Source organism: Chiloscyllium plagiosum, chromosome 1 (assembly GCF_004010195.1).
Source record: "Chiloscyllium plagiosum isolate BGI_BamShark_2017 chromosome 1, ASM401019v2, whole genome shotgun sequence".
NCBI lineage: Eukaryota > Metazoa > Chordata > Chondrichthyes > Orectolobiformes > Hemiscylliidae > Chiloscyllium > Chiloscyllium plagiosum.
This window is the reverse complement of record NC_057710.1, coordinates 130,725,393-130,746,368: the sequence shown is the minus strand read 5'-3', so window position 1 is coordinate 130,746,368 and position 20,976 is coordinate 130,725,393. Positions and strand designations below refer to the sequence as shown.

Genomic DNA, 20,976 nt, shown 5'->3' with positions numbered 1-20,976 from the left:
AGAAAGGAGAGCCCCATGTTCCCAACAGAAACGTAACAGACTTTATCCTGCACTAGATTGTTCCCCACTTGACTGGGAGCCAAACTTGCAGATCAGGCTGGCTTCAAACAGAAATTCTGTTTCAAAATCAAAGGCTTACTTTGGAGTTACAACTCTGCGTTGTGTGGTGAAACTTGCCATTGCTCCCCGCACCCCCCCCCCCGCTTAAAAATGCGCCTTGTCAATACCGAGGTAGTTATCTCTCCAGATGTTTGAGTAAAATATTTAAATCTCAAATTACAGCCACCATAGTTATTTGAAGGGAAGGAAACCTGGATGAATTTGTGCTAATTGAAAAGGCTAGCCACTAAGCAAATGTAGTCGTTGTTAAACAGCAAGTTGTTGCTGCTGTGTATTTCACACAAAGTTGTACAGTAACATCTTAACACCAGACTTGGGTATGTTGGCTGATAATTGCAGTTCTCAATAACATTTGCTGCTCCTCAGCTGTTGAACCAGTCAATATCTGCATGCAGTTAGATGGATTCTCTTTAGACTTGGGCTGATAAGTGGCAAGTAACATCCAGAGAACACGAAGGGATGGCAATCACCATCTCCAAAAAGCAAGTATGTAGTCATCTCCTCTTGATGTTCGTTACAACTGTCAAATCCACCACAGTCAATATCTTGAAATTACTATTGATTAGGAACTTAACCTGCACATGCCATATAAGTATTGTTGCTACAAAAGCAAGTTAGAGACCAAGAATTTTAATGATGAGTGATTCTTCTCTCAGACTCCAGAAAGCATGTCCACTGTCTAAAAGGTACAAGTCAGGAGTATGATTAAATACTCACCAGTTGCCTGGATATTTGCAGTTTCAGTGACGCTCAAAAAGCTGAGACAAAGCAGCCTGTCAATTGATATCAAATTGGGATCTTAAACATTCACTCTGTCCAATGTCTAGTGATGTATAGAGTTAGAAATGTGTACCCTCTATGAGATGCACTATTATAATTCCCCAAGTGCCCTTTGTTAGCAGCTTTGAGACCTGTGAACACATTAACCTAGAATGCAGCAAGAACATGGGAACACCAGCCTCTACAATTTCCCCTCCAAGTACCACTTGATTTGAAGCTATATCGCTATCCACTCATGGTTGCTGAGTCAAAATCCTGGAACTCACTCCTTAACAGCAATGTGGAGTGTTCATAAACCCCACAGATTATAGTGGTTCAAGAAGGTAGTTCATTTCCCAAAGGCAATTAGGAATGGATAAGCAGGCTGGGTGCTAGCGCATGAGTGCCATTCCTATTGCTAATTTCCCTCAACTGCTTGAACCAGGTGACTTGGCCTTCCAGACCACAAAAGTGGTCCTCCTCACACTGGAGCTTCCCAGACTCGAAGATTCACTGTTAATGGAGCAGCAGTCTGCCTTCTCCAATGTTCCGTCATATATCCTCCAGAAATTGATGAAGGCTTTGGCTGTCCTTTTTGTTTCAGGCTATCAGTACAATAATGTGGACTGTTCGGTGATCTCATTGAAAGTGGCTGCAAGTTGGCAACTCCCACTGCCCACCCCCCACCACCCCTGCCCCACCAAGTCATGGTAAAGGTCTCATAACCATAGCATCGTATACATAATTTGTGATCGTGATATATTGCTAAGCACACTTTATTTTATGTGTAATGAAGAACATTTGGACAATATTTAATTCCTTTCTTCCAATAATTGCTGTTGGTATCACTAACTTGTACTGTTTGCATATCTCTTAACTGTCGTTGGAACTGCTGCCTCACAACGCCAGGGAGCCGGGTTCAATTCCAGCCTCGGGTGACCATTGTCTGTATGGCGTTTGTATATTCTCCCCATGTCTGTGTGGATTTCCTCCCGGTGCTCTGGTTTCTTCCCACAGTCCAAGGATGTGCAGGATAGGTGCAGTGGCTAGGGATATATAGGTTAGGTGGATTAGCCATGGGAAATGCAAGGTTACAGGGATAGGGTAGGGAGGTGCATCTGTGTGGGATGCTTTTCAGAGGGTCAGTGTGGACATGATGGGCCAAATGGTCTACTTCCACACTAGCGATTCTATGATTCTAAGTGTGAATTCCAGCGCATTATAGAGACAGCACTTTTGTGAAACAAAGTTCAGTTTAATTTTAAAGAGTTTCTTTTGAATGAATAATTTTATTGTAATAGATCTTAATAATCATGTCTCTAACTAAAACAATTTATTTTCACGCATCACTGTTTCCCCATTAATGAAGAAGAACATTATAAAACACTTTCCATATTTTTACATCAAGGTGAACTTTTGTGATAAAATTGGAATTCTCTCATTGCTTTTGTAACCTGATTGAATTTGGAATCTTATATTATAGGTTAGCCTTTGTAAAAAAAAAAAACCTTACTTGGCAAAGCATTGTGTGATGTAGATAATGTATCTAAGAATAGTAGACCTTGTAGACAGTGAACGATTGTCTGCTTTGACATTGTGACATCTAATGTCATGGCCTTTATTGAATGAGATGGGTTTTCATGACAATTGATATTAGTTACAAGGTTGCGATTGGGATAGCCATTTTTTTTTTTCATTCCAGATCTCAATTATCCATGACCTGTATGATACTAATTAAGGAAATGGGTTTGTCCTATTTAGGTCCTGTGCACTTAACTTTTCTTTGCCTTTTCCATTGTCCCTTTCCCTGCTTGCTTCTGCAGTTGGTCCCTTTTGGATATGGGTCATCTGTATTACTGTCAGCACAGTAGACAGCTGGCAGATTGTTGTTGAAGTGGGTTATCCACTTTGGGATGGACAGCCAAAAGAAGTAGAACAAAGTATGAATAAATTCAATAAAATATGTCTAACACACATCTGATGAGAAATTTAAAATGTCAAAATAACTTGTAAATGATACAGTACAATAGATGTAATTGTATTGAACTTCATTTTACAACAGTCCTATGTGGTTCAACCAAGAAACACAATAGTGCACATATGGAGTGCTTTGCTCAACCGACATTTTTTGTGATTCATGGCTAGGCCAGCATTTATTGCCCATTCCTCATTATCCAGGAGAACATAGTGGTCAGCAGCCTTCTTGAACTGCTGCTGTCCTTAGGGTAAAGGGGCACCCACAGTGCTGTTAGGGAGTTCCAGGACTTTAACCCAATGGTAATGAAGGAACAGTGCTAGAGTTCCACCTTAGGATAGTATGTGTGATGGAAGAGATATTTCAGGATCTTTCTGTGTACCTGCTGTCTTGTCATTCTAGGGGATGAAAGTCATGTATTTGTAGGATGTTGTTAAAGGAGACTTGGTAAGTTGCTACAGATGGTCCATACTACTGTTACTGTGATTCGCTTCACACCTGTGCACTGTTGAAGGTGGTAGATGGGATACCTATCATATGGAAATCTTTATCCTGGACGGTGTCAAGTTTCTAGAATATTGTTGGAGTTGTACTCATCCTGATTTGTGCCATTTAGATGTTAGACAGGCATTGCGGACACAGGAGGTATGTTACATGCTACAGAATTCCTAGCTTCTGACTTACTCTGTAGCTACAATATTTGTGTGAATGGATGGTTCAGTTTCTGATCATTGGTAACTCCAAGGATTGAGATAGTGTGAGATTCAGCAATGATTGTACCTTTGAATACCAAGAGACAATGGTTAGATTCTCTTTTGTTGCAGATGATCATTGCTGTGAACTTGCATAGCATGAATATTACTTGTCTCTTATCAGCCCAAGCCTGCATTTTATCCAGGTTTTACTGTAGAGGGATACCGACTTTCAGGATCTGTGGAGTTGTGAATGGTGCTGAACATTATGCAATCATCAGTATTCACAATTCTGACCATATGTTGGACACCTACCAATACTATCTTGGATGCACACATCTACAACGGCTTGATTAGTAAGGACAAGTTCAGGCTGACTCTTTCCATGTTATTGGTTTCCTCTACATCTTCCACAGATTCAGCCTGGCATCTATGTCCTTTCAGTCTCAGTCAGCTCAGTCAGCAGTGGTGTTACTGAACCACACTTAGGGATGATGTGAATGTCCCCCAGTCAGAGTACTTGGTTGCCATCACATGTCCACCTTGCACTGAGTATCCCATTCTGGCTGTAACATGAACAACTTAATGCGAATTAAGTATTTTTGATAATTGTACCTTTAATGAGCAGCAAACTGCTGATAGAACAGGTAAGTTTGCATGAACAGGCCAACGTACAGAATAAGTTTTAAGCTTTCCATTTCTTATTTGAATTCCATGGTAGAAGAAGACTGTTAGCACTAATTGCTTTGTGCATCCATCCACATGCCAACTATAGCCCAGGACAGCATGAGTGCTGGGAACTTGATCTCCCAATCTAAGAGAGAGTTTCAAAGACCTGAAACAGTGACTAAATCCTGTTTATCCATTGAAAATGAACAGGAATGGTGTGTGGCAGTTCAGTGTTAATTAAATCTATTCAGTGAACATGCTACTGTTAACACAAAAACTAATTAAAAAGGGTGATGTATCTCAAAGGTATTTAGTCAGAAACTGCATTAGATTAACTCTGTATGATCCACTAGAAAAGCAACATTTGTTAAACTTTGCAATCATGATTATCCCACAGTTATGACAACAATGTCATACTATAGAAGGATTTTCATGTTTTAATAATTAGTTTCTGAAGGTTTTTCTGGTACTACCCTCTCTATTCCCCTTTCACTAATAACCATCTATTCACATGCACAGCATTTTGACCACTTCTCCCACTGACAAGCGTTTCAGCCCTTCACTTTTACTCTTTGACTCTATGAACATTTCAGATCCAATAATTAGTATTTTGATTTTACACTCCCATTTAGTGAAGGAAGTCATCCCTCAGCCCCAAACCACTAAGATAAATACCATTGATAGCTCAGTGAGCTACTAGTCAATTTTCCATCAAAGAACAAATTATTCTTTCCTCCATCTCTTTCTTTTTCTTACCTTCTCTCTTTACAGATCTCTTAGTGTGGGAATGGTGGGCAGCAGAGACTGTCTTCTCCCCAGCATCCTCAACTTCCTGTCTTTCTGCTCTTTCTCATACTAATCCTTATTGCTTTCCCATGTGTCTGTTTGTTTGCTCTATCCACTTCACTGTCTATTTTCTTGTAGCTCTTACATTTCCCTTCTGCAAATCTTTTCTCTGCTTATTCTTCACATCCCCATCACCATGTTTCTTACTCTTTGCCTTTTGTGCTTTCACGTCTGATTTTACTGACCACTCCTTTCCCCTTTCCAGAACCTTTCTTTCACCATTTTTAAACTTTCTTCCCTATTCTCTTTCATGTAATTTCTAACCGAACATACTTTTGAAAGGATACTGTTTTACTATAAGCATTATCATCAGGGGGCACAGATTGCCACGAAGAAGGTAATGTTCTATCACTCACTCCGTTTTTGACACCAAGTTGTGGGTAGATTATATTATATTAGATTAGATTCCCTACAGTGTGGAAACAGGCCCTTTGGCCCAACAAGTCCACACCGATCCTCCGAAGAGTAACCCACCCAGACCCATTTCCCTCTGACTAAATAGCCTGTTCTATGGATAACCTATTGCACTGTGTTGCTTTGACCTGTTATGATAAGAAAAGTATCTGGACTTTTTAAAGTTAGAAAAATAATGCACCTAACACTATAGATAATTCACCTAATCTGCACATTTTTGGATTGTGGGAGGAAACCGGAGCACCCAGAGGAAACCCCCGCAGACACTGGGAGAATGTGCAAGCTCCTGAGGCTGGATTTGAACCTGGGACCCTGGTGCTGTGAGGCAGCAGTGCTAACCACTGAGCCACCTTGCCATGTAATGGGTCAAAAACTGAGATCAGTGGATTATTTCTCTGTTAGATTATGGTATTAAGGAATGTGAAAGAAAGGCAGGCATCTGGAATGGAGGTACAGACCAGCCAATGACTATGTTTCCAAATGGACTATGGATGATGGACTAGTGGTATTATTACTAGATAATAGAGACCTTAGAAATGTCCTGGGGACCCGGGTTCGAATCCCTCCACAGCAGATTGTGGAATTTGGATTTAATAAAAAATGAAAAACAATCTGGAATTAAGAATCTAATGATGACCATGAGTACATTGTTGATTTTGGACTGCAATACTTACTTGGTCTGGCCTACATGCGGTTGACTCGTAAATTGCCCTCTGCAATTGGGGATGGGCAATAAATGGTGGCCCAACCAGCGATGCCCTCGACCAGTGAATGAAATATATGGGACAAAAACAGATCTTTGGCGTCAATATTATTGTTATTGCTCCACATGGGCCTTCTTCCATCCTACTCAATTCAACCCTTAAATGTATCCTAAAAGGTTTTCACCATGCAGAGCAAGTTTCACTTTCTAATTCGTCTGTCAGTTTGCTAATTTACTTTTTGAGGAAACATACCATTGCGAGATTGAAAATAAATTCAGGGGATCTATGAAGTAATTCTTACATTCCCAGTTCGTACTGATGCATTCTGTAACTTTTTCTCTGCACTACCAATTAGGTGCTCTGCAGGTTGTATTTGTTCCAGCCACAGATCTGCCACATGAGCTCATAGTGAGGAAATGCAAATACAGTATTTTGCATTAAAAGTGAAATATCATGTTAAAACGAGAGCTAGAAATTAGTTAAAATTTTCGTGCATAGTTAAGATGGTATTTCTGAACTCATTGATCATGCAAACACATTATGACTCACTCTCAAATAACCAGAAGGAACATATGTGTTGACTGTTAGTGCAGATTGATAAATCCTTGAATGTAGTAATGAGCTGAGGAATACATGCTGAGAGTTTGGGTAAGAGAACCTGTTGGGCTCACCATTTAATGAGGTCTGACTCCGAATATTCAGGGTATGCATTTCCAGCCAAATTTGGATAGGAAAATATGCTGAAGTTAATTTCCATCTTGAGCTGTGTTGTAGGAAATTAATGACAGCAAAACAGATCATTTAATTACAGGCAGAAAAATCCTTTATATGAGGAACTAGAAAAGTGAAAATAGAATGTAATTTCAGTTATAAATGGCCTGTTCTATGGATAACCTATTGCACTGTCGCTTTGACCTGTTAAGATAAGGAAAGTATCTGGACTTTTTAAAGTTAGAAAAATAAGTCCTGAAAGGTAGCTAGTTCCAATTTTAAATTATAGTATAGGTTGGTGCATAGAAATTGCAATTAGTCTTTCAATTTAAAAAGTTTCTGAAATACTGACTTTTTGTAATAGAAATGTAAAACATAAAATGTACATGCCATATAATTTGCAGATCCAATTTGTAAGACTGGACATGTGTTACCATTTTAAATAGAAATTGTATAACCTTGCTGCTTTTAATTTGTGACCCTTATGTATTAATTATTTAATCCAGTAGCATGTCAGTATTTCCAATTTCTCAAACTCTTGTGAAAATGTGTGCATGTAACCTATGAAAGAAAAACTAAATTAATGTTCTGATATTAAATCATTCGATGTCTAAGTACTTAATGAGAGCAAAAATGAGAGATTTTTATCATGACTGAAATAATTGTCTAGTTTTGGTTTATTTTATCACTGAATGACTAAACTACATTTTAAATCCCTGAAGTCATCTTTCTGTAAATATTGCTGAATTAAGAAAAGCTTTATTAAATTTATCTACACCATTGGGGGGAAAACAGCAACATGAAAGCACATGCTGGAAATCTGAAATGGGGGAAAAAAAAAGAGGAAATGCTGATGAAAGTTGGTAGCATCTGTGGAAAAAGAAACAGATTTGATGTTCTAATCCAATGCATCACTTCTGTGGAACTCGAGAGTACTGTGAAAATTGCTGTTTTATATAATGAAAGTAGAACAAAAAAGTCCAAATAAATGATTTGGATGCGAGCATAAGAGGTATAGTTAGTAAGTTTGCAGATGACACCAAAATAGGAGGTGTAGTGGACAGCGAAGAGGGTTACCTCAGATTACAACAGGATCTTGACCAGATGGGCCAACAGGCTGAGAAGTGGCAGATGGAGTTTAATTCAGATAAATGCGAGGTGCTGCATTTTGGGAAAGCAAATCTTAGCATGACTTATACACTTAATGTAAAGGTCCTAGGGAGTGATGCTGAACAAAGGGACCTTGGAGTGCAGGTTCATAGCTCCTAGAAAGTGGAGTCACAGGTAGATAGGATAGTGAAGAAGGCGTTTGTTATGCTTTTCTTTATTGGTCAGAGTATTGAGTTACAGGAGTTGGGAAGTTATGTTGTGGCTGTACAGGACATTGGTTAGGCCACTGTTGGAATATCGCGTGCAATTCTGGTCTCCTTCCTATTGGAAAGATATTGTGAAACTTGAAAGGGTTCAGAAAAGATTTACAAGGATGTTGCCAGTGTTAGAGGATTTGAGCTATAAGGAGAGGCTGAACAGGCTGGGGCTGTTTTCCCTGGAATGTTGGAGTCTGAGGAGTGACATTATAGAGGTTTACAAAATTATGAGGGGCATGGATAGGATAAATAGACAAAGTCTTTTCCTTGGAGTTGGGGAGTCCAGAACTAGAGGGCATAGGTTTAGGGTGTGTTGTGGAAATTAAATCAACTTGACTCACTAATTAGCAAGAGCAAAGCAAGGGTCTTTATTAAAAATCTTGCAAGATTGATCATTACACCAAGCCATATGCCTTAATGCAATGAGTACCGAAAAATTACACAGACGCCTGCCTTATAGCTTTCCTTATCACACTCACAAGGGCAGAGACTGGGGAAACTCAAGTTGTTATCCTCTTATCCCCTGGTCCTAGACATAACAGTTATTCAGCTTGCGCTGAGTTCGACTATAGTAAGGTCGAGTTGAATATTTACAGAATTCAAACAGAGATAAGCTAACTGCAAACCTTCATCAAAGCATCGTTTACAAAGCTCAGTACAGCATTGATTTAAAGAAAAGCATTCTCTTTAAATTTCACAGTAAATGGATAATTTTCCATTACAGGTAAGAGAGGAAAGATATAAAAGAGAGCTAAGGGGCAACGTTTTCACACAGAGGGTGGTACGTGTATGAAATGAGCTGCCAGAGGATGTGGTGGAGGCTGGTACAATTGCAACATTTAAAAGGCATTTGGATGGGAATATGAATAGGAAGGGTTTGGAGGGATATAGGGGTGCTGGCAGGTGGGACTAGATTGGGTTGGGATATCTGGTCGGCATGGACAGGTTGGACCGAAGTGTCTGTTTCCATGCTGTACATCTCTATGATTCTATGACTCTATAAGTTAAGAGGGCAAGGGAGATTAACATTCAGAGGTATCACACGATAAAGGACAGAAGGAATGATAATGATTGCAAACAAACTACCTAAATCCTGGGTAAGTACGAAGAGCAGAATATACATCCACTCTATTGAAAACTAAACAAGAAAACCAGATGCTGTGTGTTTGGAATGGGAGTGAATACAAGAAAAATGTTTCATGGTTTGAAATTCTTGTACACAATGTTGAGTTGCGAAAACTGGAAAATGAAATGCTGTTCTTTCAGCTTGCGTTGAGTTGATTGAAATACTGTTGGCAGAATGAGGACAGATATTTGTGTGTGAGAGCAAAGTGATGTTTTAAAATACCAAGTGACCAGGACTCTGAGGAGACATTTAGCAAAGCAGTCACCCAGTCTGAATAATACCAGGAACGCTTTGTTTACATTCACTAACCTGAATAAAGCATTTGATTCAGTAAATTGTGAAGCTCTCTGGATTGTTCTGCAAAAATTTGGATGCCTGGGAAACTTAACCACAATCTTGCAGTTGCTTCCTGATGAAATGGCTGCAACCATCTTGGCTTAGAAACCTGAAACAAAATGTGGACTGTTGTTCAGCAAAGTTGTGTTATGGACCCCCCCAACCCCGCCAAACTATTTATAATGTACCTCATCAAAGATCAACTGCTGTGCGGTGTCAGAATTCTATATTGCTCTTTAACTTCAGTCATCTCCATGTCAAAAACAATACATTACCAAGGTGTGCAGTGGATGACTCCAATGCCATTGCTAATCATCTGTGTCCTGCACAGATCCATGGAGAGGGGTTTGGGCTCAATATGAGACCTAGCGGCTGCATCGGTAGGTAGGCCCAAAGCAGACTCATGGGGACGGAATCGGGTTTGGGCCAGCTTGGTAACCGATGGCATTGGTGGCATCTGCATTGATGAGGGCGTTGGCGGATGCATGATGGTACCAAAGAGTGGCAACTTTAATTCCTGATGTGAAAGTGCTGGTGTTGGACTGCGGTGGACAAAGTTTAAAAATCACACAACACCAGGTTATAGCTGAAAATGTGTTGCTGGAAAAGCTCAGCAGGTCAGGCAGCATCCAAGGAGCAGGAGAATCGATGTTTCGGGCATGAGCCCTTCTTCAGGATTCCTGAAGAAGGGCTCATGCCCGAAACGTCGATTCTCCTGCTCCTTGGATGCTGCCTGACCTGCTGAGCTTTTCCAGCAACACATTTTCAGCTCTGATCTCCAGCATCTGCAGTCCTCACTTTCTCCTCGAACACCAGGTTATAGTCCAACAGGTTTATTTGGAAGCACTAGCTTTCAGAGCACTGTTCCATTATTAGGTAGCTGTGTCTTTCATTCCAGCAGCAGCATGGCAAAGGGGACTCATGCCTGGTCACTAGGCCCATAGCCCATGACAGAGCACTTAACAAGAAACATTGTGAAGTTGAGCACTTTATTTATTTCTTTATTTTTCCACCTTTTTATATTCTATATTTTAGTTTATTTTTCTCTCTCTTTTAAGATGGCACTGGAGAGTGGCAACATTGTCCAACACTTTTCACTGTATTTTTAACAAAATACGTGTGACAATAAATAAATCAAATCACATCAAAGTTTACACCAGTGATGCAAGCCACACATGAGCTCTTCAATTCCACATACAGGGGACTCAGCCTGTCCTTGCATGTTACCAAACAAAACTCCTATCAACTCAGACCTGGTTAGTCAAATACTCCAGACTCTAGAAATGCTAAAGGAGATATCTGCAAGTCAATAAACACCTAGTAGACTATAGATAATTGTCGTCACCGCACTCGTGTGCAGCACTGCGATCTGGATCAAATATCAGAATCACGAGAGTATTTCTAAGAGCAATGCCTTTGCTGCATTCTTTGAGTTCTATTATTGAATCATCAAATAAGCAAATACTGAGTCCTTCTTCGATCCAGTGCTACAAGCATTCAGGAAAATGCTTGCAAAATCAACAATAATTGACTAGATGTTGTATTTAGGTTTTGGATTCTCAATTCAGCATTACAAAGGAGGACAGCATTATAAAGGAGGACAGGAAAACATTACAATGACACTTTGAATCCTGAAGCCTTCGTGACTGACAGCAGCCAGTCTTTCAGAATGGTGACAACTTTTCCATTAAGCTGCATTGCGCTTGTGTCCAAATACATTAATGAGACAGAGAGGCAGCAGAAACGGAAAAAGAATTAAAATCCTGTACTCATAATTTCACTACCCTCGAGACATCCTACACTCGTGCACAAAAGTCTGTGCTTCGATAATTGGCCTGTTCACTCACATAGAGACTCACAGAAGGAATGTGTCACCTTGAATAGATGATATCCTCAAATTGAGGGACAGCTGACATTGACAGCAGTGCCTACTGAGGAGAATATTAGCAGAAAAGGGCCTAAAGTTTGGTTTATCATCTTCATTTAGCATCTTATGCTGTGAATTAGCTTATTGAGAGCCATGCTAACATTTTCAAGAGAATTTGCAAATTAATTTCTCATGCTAATACATTGACTAGGGAATATAATACGTGTTATTATGAGGACAAAGAGATGTAGAGGTATCAGTGCCAGTACAAATGTGATTCATCATTTTCAAAGTACCTCCTGTTTTTTACATGAAACTACAAGCATAACCTTTATCTCAACTTTCAATTATTAATGAACCTTTCACGAGTTACCACTGTGCAGGTAGTTGATTCTTTTTAATCAGCAAGTTGAGGAGGGGTGGGGTGGGAAGTAGACAAGGCATAGAAAGTTTAGAAAAATGATTTGTTATTATGGATTTTGTCAAGTTTATTGAAAGACACTTGATGACCAATCCAGAACTTGTTAAGATAGTGAATGGAACAACATCTACAGAATCCTCAAGATGCCCGAGGACTGTAGACAGTCTTGATCGGGAAAATAAAGCTCTTTTAAGCAAAAGCTATCAACCTTGCATTTATCTCTGAGTAGTATTCTTTTACTGAACAGCAGAACAGATTTGACACATTGTAAAAGCATTTCTTCCACAACAAAGAGTCTGATGCTCAGGGAAAATGCTGTATAATTTAGTTGAATTATGCAGGTATGCCCATTTAAAGTGTAATAATTCTAATCTATAGGGTTGCATTTAGTAACTTTAGACTAGAATTAATTAAACTTAGAAATGTTTGATATTTGTAGCATCATTGTTTATACAGACGGCACATAACAATTTTCATTTGAGAATACATTTGTCAAAGCAAGGATAAAACTTCTGACTGATTCATGATTCCTTCTCTATCCCTGCCCCTTGTTCATATGTAAAGAAATAAGAATCTCAATGTTTAAATAGTTTCATTTGACTGGGTGCACTGTAAGTCTTAAAATGATGCAGCTGTAAATTTAATTTGAGAATATATCTCTTTAAGAATCTTGTAGATTTGCTAAGATAGAAAAAACTTTGCTGGTTAATGGCAAGCAGATAATAACTTTACAATGAGAAGCAAGCCATGAGGGAAATTAAATAACATTCCTATGCATAAAGAGTGGCAGAAATATTAAGCCTTCTCCCACAAGATAAACAAGAAATGTGAGATGGATTAATAAATTTGAGATCAATAAATTTTTGAAAGCTAAAAGTACTCAGCTTTTGAATCAAAGCAAATAAATGGAGTGAGGACACTGATCAGCTATGATCTCATTGAATCATAATATAGACATGAGAGGTCTAATGGCCTACTCCTATTTCCCTGCTTCTAGAATTCAAATTATTGATCAATGTAGTTTCATCACTGATTTCTATCTCAGTGCTACAGATAATAAAGTCAATGTGCATAATTTTCCTCAATGTTGATTCACCTCCAATATTGATAATGATTCTATGTGATGTTATTACTGAACAAATTAGATCTCATACAGAAACCTGGCATGGTAAGTCATATTTTGACATGTTTTGGTTTTAATAAATTGGTCTGTCACCCAAAGCACGCAATGTTGCTGATTTTGCTTTAACAATAAAATAGAAATTTATTAACAAATTCAGTCAAGATAAATAACCAAAACTACTTCATCTTGTCATGTAAATTCAAAGATTTTTAAGCACACAATTGTCATATCATCCCAGTAATTCCAAAGCACTATTTTATAAATTGAAAGCAAAACAAAACAACTTTTGTGGGGTATACCAAAACACATTGCTAGTCCAGTACCAAACACTATTGGACAATGCTCACACTTTAGTAGGTTTAAGTTACTTGTGAATTTAAATTGTAGACTGGATCTGCAAATAACTTCTTGGAGCTATTATGCACCTGCTTAAATGTATTCAACTTTAAGTAACCATTTCAGGGTTTTATTCCAGCACTTCTTATCAAGGACTTATACTAACTCACTACTCTAAGGCAATATTGTTCATTTGTGTCTTTTCCTAGTCTACTCAGCCATCCTATTCCAAAGACATCACAGGATTGATCAAAACTCAAAGTAAAACAGAAACCAAAAGTCTCCTCCTTTAAGATTAAAAATGAAAATAGGTGTCAGAAATTTCTAACACACCTTGAGGCCCCATTGTTTAGCTTTGCTGGATTCCAAAACAATCTCAGGTAACAATAAAAATCTGCATCAATGATGCACATTAACCCATTCACTCTAAAACCTGGCCTTAAAATCTGTTTCAAAAGGAACTACCATGGGTACAGAAGTGCTTACAGGTTAATTATTAACTTCAGACACATGCAAAACCCATATGTTGCTAATTCAAAAATCAGAAACCCAAACTAGCAATAAGTTAAAGTAAAAATATAAAAGAGGACATTGATAATGGAATCTGCTTTTGGATTTGTGGTAATTATCAAAGGTATCTTTGACATTTCATTAGGGATTTGAGATATCTCCTGTACCTTGACCATGTCTCTCACACATACAGAAAAGTAAGTAACACTACCTCCATGTAGACCATGACTTTGGTGCTGGTTTTAAGGTCTTTATAATCAAACATTGCCTCCAATGTCTGAATGAAGAATACAGTGTTGAAGTTCATCATTAAAGTCTGCTTTTTCTGAAAGCAGAAAAATGATTCACTTTGTCTAGTGGCTCACTATAGATCTTGATAGAGAGTACTGTTACAGAGTGGGAACAGGTTGGTAGAAGAACTATGTCAACCAGGTTAGAGTGGTGCTGGAAAAGCAGAGCAGGAAAATTGTGTTTCGGGCAAAAACCCTTCATCAGGAATGAGGCCTCATTCCTGATGAAGGGCTTTTACCCAAAATATTGATTTTCCTGCTCCTCGGATACTGCCTGACCTGCTGTGCTTTTCCAGCACCACTCTAACCTTGACTCTGATCTCCAGCATCTGCAGTCCTCACTTTCACCTATGTCAAGCAGGTGTTCAGCCACAGCTGCATTTTCTCGTCTGCACAAGGAGGTGTTATGGCAGGTGATCAAAATCCTTGTCAAGAGTTAAGTTATAAGGACTGCCTTAGGGGAGGAATGTGTGATACAGAGGATCCTAGATCTGTGCAGTGAATTCTGGAGCTTGGTGCATGGCAAAGTGGGGCATATTCACTGATGTGGAGAGATGAACATCAGTATACTCAAACAAATTTGTCAGAGGGTTATGGGATGGAGGGAATTATGAACATAGGGAGGGGAATGGCTATTGAGAAATTTGAAAAGACAAATGAGAATTTTAGAACTGACGCAATACATGATCAGGTGCCATTGTGAACCAGGGGCAGAGAGATTCAGATGAACTCTAATTTAATGAGAGTACTACGAGGGAATTATCATGAGTGCAGGCAACAAAGGTGTAGACAATAGACAATAGACAATAGGTGCAGGAGTAGGCCATTCAGCCCTTCGAGCCTGCACCGCCATTCAATATAATCATGGCTGATCATTCCTAATCAGTATCCTCTTCCTGCCTTATCTCCATAACCCTTGATTCCACAATGTAATGACAGATGGGTTTGAAATAGGGCCGGAGTCTAACAATGCAACCATGTGGAACTAAGCAATCACCCAGAAGTGGTTGGGAATTTTAATCAGAGTCAATGTTGCGAACACTCTGGTTTAGTCTCAGATAGTTGGTAGTCAGGGAATGGAGTTTGGAGCAGTGACCAAAATCAGTTGGCTCAGTCACACAATATGTCGTTGGAAGAAACTGTTGCTTATCCAGTACGTTTTGCTAAACAGGCAACAGAAGGAATTGAAAGGTGGTGGTGATGCTTGTAGAAGTTTGTAGTTTCCTGGCCTTTTGCTCATCCCTACCGTCTCCCAGTTTCCTCATCCCTTTTCTTGTTGCATGTAACAAATACCAGTGCTTGCAGATTGTAGGACAGCCACCTCAACAATGTGCTTTGATTCTTTGCAAGCAGTAGGGCCCTGAAAGGGAAGACTACATCATTACACATTGCTGCCCTAATGGCCTTGAATTGCACACTATAACAATCTGTTCTGTCTGAGAATCACCAGGAAGGAAAGGCTCAGCAACTTTAGCCACCTGTTCTCACCAAGATATTTGGATGACATTGTAGACAGGACCAAAGGGATGCTGGGAGAATACATGAAGGATAAAAGTGTCTCTTGGGGTTCTGTTGAGTATAGGACCGTGTAACTGTTACACATGATGTCTCAAGTTACAGGATTCTATGTGAACTAGCAGTTGAAATGCCCTGCTGCTGCCAATGATATCCAGCAACATCTCTTCATTCTCAGACAGCTACTTCAGGACTATGTTGTGTGATAAGCAACATAACAGGGGAGCCAAGCATTCCATTATAAGCCCTGCATTTTATAGTTTTTTTTCTTTCTATGGGAGTACTGAGATTTTACAAATTCTCCCTAGGTTGCAATGAAATCATTAAGATTTAATTGATTTCCTTTCTTCCTCTCTGATTTTTTTTTCCGGCATCAGAGTAGCAGCGGTGCTCTAAAACATTTTCATTCAGTGCATCTCACGGTGAGTTTGTGCTATTGTAATTATGTCTTCACAGTCCTGGAGACACGGTAGTTGACATCTTGTTTCTATTTGTCAAAAGGTTTTAACATTGTTTCAGAGTGAAATGCCTTCTGAAATAAAAGGTACCTTTGGATAACAGAGACTTTGCAGTAAGATCAGTTGTAACACTTGCATTTCTCCACATTATGGTACTATGCCAGATGAGGAAAGTTTGAGTTTTTTGGACAGAAGAACATGGGATGTAGGAGCAGGAATAGGCAATTTGAAGAGATGATGGCATTGTATTTTCACAACAGCTTGTAGAATGTAAATTCAATTAATAACTCTGGAATTAAAACGTCAGTCTCTGTATTGTTGACTATGGAACTATGATTGATTCTCATAAAAACCCATCTGCTTCACTCTTAAGTTCACAAGATATAGGAGCAGAATTAGGTCATTCGGTCCATCGAATCTGCTCTACCATTCATCCATGGCTGATATGCTGCCCATCCCCATTTTCCTGCCTTCTCTCCATAACCCTTTGACCCATTACCAATTAAAAAGCTGTCTAATTCCTCCGTTCATGGCCTTCCTTAGCTGGTTTAGCCTAAATAAAATTTCAGACCCACCAGTGATGTGAATAACTCTTTACTGCACTCTGAATTAGCTAAAAAAATCACTTAAATGAGGAGTGATTAAGTGAGATCAACTCGTGGTTGTCTTGATGACCATGCTAGATACCACGAGAAAACAAATTTAAGAAACATGGGACCACAACCAAATCAGCAACAATCTTAAGTCCAATTTCTTGACTATCGCCAGAATCTTTGCACCCCCGTGTGTCTCAAAACCTGACTTGACGTTGAATAAATTCAGTGGTCCAGCCTTCACCATTTTTGGGGAAGAGAATTTCACAGACTAATGACTTGCTGAGAGAAAAGAATTCTCATCAACTCCTTAAAAGTAAGACTTCTTTTTCCTAGACTGTGGCCCCTAGATCTCAAATCTCCCGCAAGTGATCCTTCTAGAATCAATCCTACCATTGAAACTGAGAAACATAAAAAATAGGATTAGGAGTTGTTCAATCCTTTGAGCCTGCTCTGCCTTTCAATATGACCATACAGCTCAATACTTCTTTCCCACTTTCCCCTCCCCATATGTTTTGATCCCTTTAGGCCATGAACTATATCTAACACCTTCTTAAAAATATTCAATTCTTTGGCCTCAACCACATTTTTGAGGCGGAGAATTCCTGACACTCACTGCTGTCTGGGTATTTCTCCTTATCTCAATACTGCATTCCTAAACTGTGATCCCTGCTTCTGCACTTGCCGGTCACTGGGAACATCCTTCCTGCATCTAGCCTGTCTAAGTAGGTCTGCTTGAATTTTATAGCTTTCAATAAGATATCCCCCCCCCCCCCCCCCACCCCATCGCCCAAACTCTAGTAAATATAGTACTAATAGATGTGGTTTCTCTTCACACAAGTGTTACCACCTCAGGAGTCAGTATGATAAACCTTTGTTGCACTCACTCCATAGTCACAACATCCTTCCTCAGATTGGGAGACCCAACCTACACACAATACTGCAGGTGCAGTCTCACCAGGGCCTTTCAGAACACGATGTCCCTTCTCGTGGACTTGAATCCTCGCATTATAAAGGACAATATACTATTTGCTGCCTTCACTGCCTACTGTACCTGCATGCTTACTTTCAGTAACCAGGCATAAATCCAAGATACCCAGGTCTCATTGCATCTCTCCCTTTCCTAATCTATTGCTATTAAGATAATAGTCTGCCTGCCTCTTTTTCCTACATTTATCCTCATTATATTTCATGTGCCATACTTGTCCATTCACTCACTTATCTAAATCACACTGAAGTATCTCCGCATCTTCCTTACAATTCACCAACCACATTCCCCCATCCACCCAGCTTTGTCTCGTTTACAAACTTGGACATATTACATTTATTTCCCTGATCTCACCCCTTAATATATTTACATTGTGAATAGGTGGTGTCCAAGCACTGACCTGTGCAGTGGCTCCCACTCAGGAAAAGAGAGTTGCCTTAGCACACTGTGTTTCAGTAAGATCACCTGTTATTCTTCTAAAGTCCAATGGCTAAACACCCAATCTGATCAAATTTCCTTCATAAGCTACACCTTCACCCCAGAATGAATTGAGTGATTCTTTGCTGAATTGCTTGTAAAGCCTTTATATCCCTTTTCAAAGAAGGAAAACAAAACAGTGCTCCAAACGTCATCTCACCAAGGCCGTAATTTCTTTCCGGACCTGAACATTAATTTATTGTGCTTCACATACCAGGAACTCCAGAGTCCACCGTACCTCCCAGTTCTGTAATCTGTCTCTATTTGAGTCATTTACTGTCTTTCTATTCTTCTGGTCAGAATGAATGAGTCCATATATACCCGCAGTATACTCCATTCAACAATTGATTGGCCACTACTTAGACTACCTCTTCCCTTGCAGAGCCTCTACTCCCTCTTAACTACTTTCTTAACAAACTTGGGCTGCAAGGTGACAAATGATGAGCTAACAGTTGAGGCCACTAAGTAGCCCATTAACATAAGAACACAGGAATTAGGAGAGGGAGTAGGCAATTCAGCCCTTTGAGCCCGCTCCACCATTTAACATGATCATGGCTCTTCTTATCCTGGTCTCAACTCCACTTTCCAGCCTGCTCCCCATGTCTCTTTATCGCACTTTTCATCAGAAATGTATCTATTTCTTTCTTAAATCTCCCTGCTGATTGATTCTGCCTCTACTGCACTCTGGGGCAGTGAGTTCCACAGATTCTGAGAGAAGTTGTTTCTCTTCATCTCGGTTTTGAACCTACGTCCTCTCACTCTATATCTATGAGCTCTTGTATGAGGCTGTCCCACAGCATCCACCTTATCAATCCCCTTTAAAAAATTAAACATGTCAATCAGATCTTCTGCGCTTGCTGCCAGAACCCCCCCTCCTCCTACACGAAACCCATCCCACCATCAGTGGCTCTATGATTAACCATCAGCTCTGCACCACTGGGGAAAAGGCTCTGTATGGCACAAAATGCAGTAGACCTTCAAAAGAGGCAACACTGGGATCTCAGTAGGACCAGCCAGTGGCCCGGAGCCATAGAATCATACAGCACAAAACAGACCCTTAGTCCAACTCGTCCATGCTGACCAAGTTTCCCAAATTAAACCAATCCCATTTGCCTGCATTTGGCCCATATCCATCTAAGCCTTTCCTATTGATGTATCTGTCCAAATGTCTTTTAAATGTTGTCACTGTACCCACATCTACCATTTCACTATACATACGAACCACCCTCTGTGTGCAAAGGTTGCCCATCAGGTTCCTTTCAAATCTTTCTCCTCTCACCCTAAAATTATGCCCTCTAGTTTTGAACTTTCCGACCCGAGGGAAAAGATTTTTGGTGTTCACCTCATTAATCCTCCTTCATGATTTTATAAACCTCTGTAAGGTCACCCTTCAACAACTTATGCTGCTATGTCCCAGCCTATCCAGCCTTTCCTTATAACTCAAACTCTCTAGTCCCAGTAATATCCTTGCAAATCTTTTCTGAACTCTCTCCAATTTAGTAAGATCCTTCCTGTAGCAGGGCGGCTAGAACTGTACACAGTACTCCAAATGTGGCCTGACCAACATCCTGTATAACCGCAGTATGATGTCCCAACTCTTACATTCAGTGGTCTGAGCAATGAAGGCAAGCATGCCAAATGCCGCCTTTACCACCCAGTCTACCAGTGATGCAACGTTCAATGAACTATTTACCTAAACTCCTAGGTCTCTCAGTTCAACAAAACTCCCCAGGGCCCGACTATTAACTGTGTAAGTCCTGACCTTGTTCATCTGACCAAAATGCAATGCCTCTCATTTATCTAAATTAAACTCCCATCTGCCACTCCCCGTCCCATTGGCCCAATTGATCAAGATCCCTTTGTAATCTTAGATAACCTTCTTCACTGTTCACTCTACCACCAATTTTGTTGTCATCCACAAACTTACTAACCATGCTTCCTATATTCTCATCCAAATCATTTATATAGATAACAAACAGCAGTGGGCTCACTGTTGGTTGCAGGCCTCCAAGTCTGAAAAACAACCCTCCATCACCACCTTCTGTGTTCTACCATCAAACCAGATTTGTATCAGTTGGCAAGTTCTCTCCGAATCCCGTGGGATCTAACTATACTAATCAGTCTACCATGTGGAACCTTGTCATAGGCTTTACTAAGCTCCACATAGACAAAGTCTACCATTCTGCCCTCATCTACCTTCTTGATCACATTCTCAAAAAAACTCAATCAAATTTGTGAGACACAATTTCCCACACAGAAAGCCATGCTGACTATCCCTCATCAGTCCTTGCCTCTCCAAATGCATATAAATCATGAGTCTCAGACTCCCCTCCAAAAACTTACCCACCAATGCCATCAGGCTCACAGGTCTATAGTTGCCATATTTTTCTTTGCAACCTTACGTAAATATACATGGTACGAATTCAAGTTAAACAATTCCTATTTGTCGATATCCAAAAGTTATAAACATTATGTATATATTTTCTAATTAATAGAAAGATTGAAATAAAAGTAAACACTGGACTCTGGAAATTCCCTTTTAATGTCTAATTTAAAATAAAAACAGCTGCAAAATTATGCAAGACAAATATCTACCATGCCAGTTTGGTTATATTGTTAGAATAAATATGAATTAACATTAAGTAAGGCTTAACAAAAATGTTCAGATGCAGTATGGTC

At 39.7% G+C, this 20,976-nt stretch overlaps 1 protein-coding gene across 6 annotated transcripts in view; it reads left to right on the top strand.

The window, feature by feature from the left end:
- The window catches only part of LOC122553234 (bifunctional heparan sulfate N-deacetylase/N-sulfotransferase 4-like), an 879,937-nt gene that overhangs the window by 305,469 nt on the left and 553,492 nt on the right, over positions 1-20,976 (top strand). The window lies entirely within an intron of this gene.